Here is a 6,000-nt window from a genome sequence, read left to right on the forward strand (position 1 = left end):
AGAATACTGCCTGTTACAGCCCTAACCTTTTCTGCAAATACCATCCTTCCCTATAAAAACGTGGCTTGGAGTTGATTTAGAAATTCTTTACAAGCAAGAAGCCTTTCTTTGGAGAGCCTGCTGGGAGGTTCTCCGTGTAGATGGAGCTTTTTCAAGGAATTCTGCTGGAAGGAAGCGCCCCAGGGGCAGTGCTGGATATGCTGCCGTGCATCTCAGTGGCTCTGGTGACACCACAGCCACCAGCCCTGACGAGGTTCTGCAAGGGGAACCTCAGCAGGGCTGAAACCAGGGCTGGCTTGGCTGCCACAGTGCAGGAGCAGAGTGTCCCCGTGGCACAGGCAGCACCAGCTTCCCCAGTGCTGTTGGAAACAGCAGCTCATGGAAAAGCTAAAACCAGGCTGCATTTTAACCCAGCACAGGATCAGCCCTCTGCTAGCTGAGCCATCATGGCACGAAATCCCTGCTAGAAACCCCACCTCCATTTCTCAGATTTTCTGCAGTTTGTAGCTGCTTTTCTATATCCCACAGTCACACCGGGCTACATTTGTCACCCATGAATAATCCCACTTACATTGCAGAGTCTCTTCCTACCCTGGAGAAAAATGCAGTGGGAGGTGTGGGGAAGCTCAGTGAAAGCTGACAGCCAGGAGAGACTGGGAAAGGCCTACAGAGCTCCTTATTTAGATGTCCTATTTTAAGATAAAATGAAGAGGAACTATGCACATTCAGCATTTTGCTAAACTGACATGAAACCAAGTCACTACAAAATCAGCTTGCAGAGGGATGCAGTGCACATGCTTGAAGCCTTCTGTAAAATATTATTATTATTTATGATTGCAGCAGCTCCTGGCTGTCAGCAAGCCCCAACCTTGGGGCCGCTGATCCGTGTATCACAGGAGAGAACCCTGGCCAAAAAAAGATTCCATGGGTAGAAGGAAACATTGCCCTTTGCCTCCCCATGCAGAAAATGAAACAGTGCCTGCCTGGGCACTCAGCATTAACTGCCTGCACAAGATGCTTTGCAACAGCAATGACAGGAATTACGTGGTTTTCTCCCACCTACACTTGCTGACCCAAAAGCTGCCACTAACTGGTGATGAGTCTGCAGAAGCTCATTAAAAGCATTTCAGCCTGTACAGGAAGAGGGATTCAAAGCAGCCAGGATGGCTTGGAGGGGGCAGAGGATGCCCAGGGAGGCTGGAAATGCTCCCGAGAGTCCCAGCAGCCCATGGCAGCAGAGCTGACTCTGCAGATTCCTGGGAAAGGAGATGTGGCTCTGTGTGGGACATGGGCTGGGGAAAGCTGGCCACAGCCAACAGCCCAGGGCTGGGCAAGGAGTCTGGGGTAATAATTAAAGGCCCAATCTTGGGTTCATCAAAACCTCTAAAACAACCCACTGATAATAATAAGCAGGACATTAGGATTAGGCTTTTTCCTGATCACTGAAGCTTCCCTGACTCCACAGGCTTATCAGGGACAGTCTTGTCAAAGCCAGAAAAGAGATGAGGCTGAAAATAATCTGTCCTCAAACTTCCCACATTCAGAAATGCCTGATCTGAGGCACAGGGTTTTCATGCAGCACTCCCTAAGCACAGACCATTTGCAAACCATGGAAAAGCAGGAAATCCATCGTGCCTTTCCACATAATCCAGAATTGTACAACTCTTTAAGTATGACAAAGATAAGTCTTGAATACTGCTTTTAAAAATCTGCAATAGAGTTTACTAAGGTTTATGACATTATATACCCTATTGCTTGAATTCTGGCCATCCTACACTTTCCTCCTGCTGGTCAAATATCACAGCTTCTGCAAAGCCCAGAGAAAGGTCAGGCCCTCTCTTTAAAGGAGAAAAGACAGCTGTACCTCCCCAAGGAAAACAGTAGCAGGATGAGACCTTTCTGGGGGGAAAGATATAGTAATTATTCTTAGCAATACCATAGAAATCAAAACCCTGAAAGGGTGGAGTGAGAAAGGAGCAGAGACAGTAGTGAGAACATGGGCTGATGCCAGTTCAGCACATAAACTCATTTAGGATCTTGCTTGGAACAAGCTGTTCTTAGGGCATTGCCAGACTGACCAGACAAGAGCAGATTTCAGCCCAATTGACCAACAAGTTGGTCAAACCCTCTCTCGTGCCACTGCCAGCCAACCCTGTAAACACTGAAGGTCAGATAAACATCCAAATGTTGCAATTTATTGGATTCACATTCCTCTGGCGATTCACCTATGTTTTCTTCTGTCGGGACAAAGGGTTGTGGGCAGCTCACAGGAGGATCATGTTCTCTACCAGCACGAGGCACAGGCAGGACAGAGAGGGCAGAGGATGAAATGGCTTTGCCCAGACTTTATGGGAAAAACAAAATCCCCAGTGCAACACCCATCCTTATCTTCAAATGAAAAAATTAAAAGTATTCTCCTATCTCAGCAATCCTCTGCAGGATGAGAAAATGAGTGAACTTAAAACCCTTTCAGGGGTGACAAAAGCAGGTGCTGCCACTGAGGGCTGGCTTTGGAGGGCAAGGAGGGCTCTGGCAGGGCGGTGGCTCTGGGGCAGGCACGGCGTGTGCCCGGCAGCACGGCGGTGACGCACGGCTCGCTGCAGGGACACACATGAAAGGCAGGGTCAGCTCAGTCCAGGAGATGCCCCAGCCCCACAGGAGGCCCTGGCTGCCACTGCAGTGCCACAGGTGCAGCTGCAGCCGTAGTAAGGCTTGCACAACTCCTGCTCTAATGCGCTCCAGGACAAACAGCCCCACGCTCACAGGTCACTCCTCCGGCAGAAAAAACAGCGGGGCCAGACCCAGGGACCTTCCTGTGGCACTGGCAAGGCCACAGGGGTGTCACAGGAGGGCTGGTGCCTCCAGTCTGTCATTGGGACAAACCAAAACTTATCCTGACTGCAGTCTTACGACCCACGAAACAGCAGCACAAAAGCACAAAGTTGGCTCTGGTTTCTCTTTATCACACTGGTGAAATTGCCACCAGAACACAGGAAGGACAGCCGCACTGTCTGCAGGCTTTAGAAACAGATGCTAAAGCCCATCCAGGGTGGGAATAAAAAACCTGTGGGAGTATTTGCCAACATCTCCATATCCCTAGTGAGGAGCTGCAGAATGAGGCAGGAGCAGGGCGGGATGGGATCAGGAACAATCCCGGCTGCCTCTGCCTCCTGCCCTGCAGCAGTTCACGAAGACAGGGCAAGGAATCAGCAGAGAGAGGCCCTGGAGCACTGCTGGGTTATTTTATTTCTGGCTTTGAACTCCAGGACCTGCCAGGGTTCCTGGATGGGGTGTCACTCACACCAGGTGGATTTTCCCGGGGTCTCTGCTCCAGCAGCAGCGCTGGGAAGCTCTGGTGCCTGCTTTCCATCTGACAGCAGCACAGCTGAACCAGAGGGATGCAGAACTAATCCTGGGGAGAGGGGAGCCAGAAAGGGATTCCAGCAGCACAAAAACCAGAGGGAAATGCTGGAGTCTGTGATCAGTATCTGTGACCCTTCATTTTCCAAGAAGTAACAATGATAAGGCAGCTCTGCCCAGGTGAAAGATATCAGCAGGGCTAATTGTGGCTGGGCAGGCTGATTCTCATGGCAGTGCTGTTATCTCCCTGGATTCCAGCTCCCAGCAGCTGCTGTCACTGCTCAGAATATCCAGCAGCACACAGAGAGAGGAAGAGAAGGGGGTAGAAAGGAGAGAGGAAAAGATGAGGAGCAAGGGAGAGGCAAGGAACAAGCGGAAAGGAAAGTGTAAGAACAGGCAAGACAGAAAGGGGAGGAACAGAGAAGATGTGCAAAGATGAGAAGGCAAATGGGGACTCTGAGCTGCTCCACAATTCCCTCTCACAGGGGTTTCAAGGGAGTGGAGCTGACAAATTGCTCGCTGTGGGTGTATTTCAAGAGGCAAACTCAGCTCGACCCTTCCCTGAGGACACCCATCCTCTGCAAGGAGGGACTGTGTGGAAGGCACAAGGAGTGAAGAAATTACTCCGGAGACGTTACTAATGAGCTGCTAATGAGGCTCAGCCTGTGCACACAGAGGGGAGGCTGCTCTGCTCCCCAAAATCCCCCCAGGAGCCCAGGGATGTGCCTGTCCAGCAGGAGGGGAAAGCCAGCACGCCCAACTTTGTGTCCAGTGCCACCACATCCTGCTATTCCTGCACCCACCCGCCCGTTCTCAGGTTCCTTTGTCCTCCCCAGCTCCCAGATTTCGGGCAGCCCCGGGTCCAGGCAGGAAGGAGCTGCGGGCACTGCCCTGCACAGTGCCCAGCACAGCCCAGGAGGGAACGTGCTGTGCCCGTGCTCGGCCAGCTGGACCTGTCAGACCTGCTGCAGGTGGCCCTGATGATTATTACCCATTATTACCCTCCTCAAACCAGGTAAATACATGGTACAAGAGTCCCTGGGCCGAGGAGGCGACGCTGGGAAGAGCCACAGCAAAGGATGAAAGGAGCAAAGGTGAGAAGTGACTGGCCCAAAACCACGTAGCACAACAGAGCACAGAAAGGGTTTGTTGCCAAAACACAGGTGCCAGGAGCCAGCTGATATGTGTTCTGTTTTCCAAGACATCCACCTGGGGCTCCAGGTGTGGCCCAAGACCTCCTGGGTGCTGGTGGCTTCCTGCAGGCCAAGCAGGACTCCTGAATTTACAAAATTAACCCAGAGCAGTGCTGGGTGTCCTGGCTCTGCTCGTGCAGAGCTCTGGGCACTGGGAGAGCATCTCCAGCAGAATCCTTTAGGCTCAGGTGGAAAAAGTCCAAACCCCTCACAACATCTCTTAGAGCTCCAGGGATAAATGTCAGGAGGGGGAGAACAGAAAATAAGAAATCCTCCCCTGTCAAGATCAATGCCAACAAAACCAGTGCCAGGCTGAAAATACCTGCTGGGTCATCCACGGGCAGCCAGTGGGGGCTCCTGGTGGGGATGCACACAGAATTGTTAAATTTGGGGTCTTTTCAGTTTGCCTACTTGAATTTAAAATGACATCAGAAATAGAATCAAAATTATACCATCATGTCTCAAAATCCTTTGCACTACAGAGAAAAATTGCACAAATTATACATGATGAGAACGTTTTGAAGGAAAGTCAAACTGCTGGAGTGGTGGAAGCCACACACCATGACCTGAACAAAAAAACTCAACAAGTTTTGAGGAAAATAACTTTTACTGCAAATACAGAAAAAATGATCAGAATTGTTCATTCTGATTTATTCAATCGGTTTGAGTGGGGTACTTTATCATTCAGATGTTAATTAATGAACTGAAAAACAGAAAAGTTTATTTCCCATTTCTAGCCATCTAAAAGTCCAAAATATATTCTATTACTAAAACTGTGAAGACCTTGACCAGCAGAAATACTTCATTTCCCTCCCTACTTAAAAATTCCCTCAACAAATCAGCTTTATACACAGAACAGGCCTTTATACTCTTTATTTTTCATCTGTAGTTGACACATTAGACAGTTTCATTTAGATAATAATTCCTTCTCATTTCTTTTTTGATTTCCCATTTCAATCCTGATAAATTTCATAAATCACGAAAGAAAACCAAGTCTTGCAGAAAAAAAAATAAAGGAAAACAAAACAAAATATTCCATAATTTTCTTATGGAATAAATTGTCCTTCTAAAAATCTGAATAAATGCCTGATAGGTGGAAGAAAGTGAATGTATACAGGTATGGCAAATCCAGAACAAACATTGTGCAAGTGTTCAGGGCTCTGAGTGACTCTCTCTGGTCAACCACAGCAGCCCAGTGTAGGATCCCTGCAGGATTTTGCTGAGGGTCACCACTCCTGGAGCAAAACCTGCCCCATGGGACTCACACCTCCATCTCAGGAGGAATTTGGTGCATCAGCTGAAACCATTGGCAAAGGTCAGCTTGTCCCTCACAAAAAAAAACGCAAAAAATATCCCCCCCAAAAAACCCAAGGGAAAAAAAACCCACAATAATAAACAAACAAACACAAAGAAACAAACAAAAAATAAACCAAGAACCAAGTTTCCA

Source organism: Fringilla coelebs, assembly GCF_963513975.1.
Source record: "Fringilla coelebs genome assembly, chromosome: 15".
Taxonomy (NCBI): domain Eukaryota; kingdom Metazoa; phylum Chordata; class Aves; order Passeriformes; family Fringillidae; genus Fringilla; species Fringilla coelebs.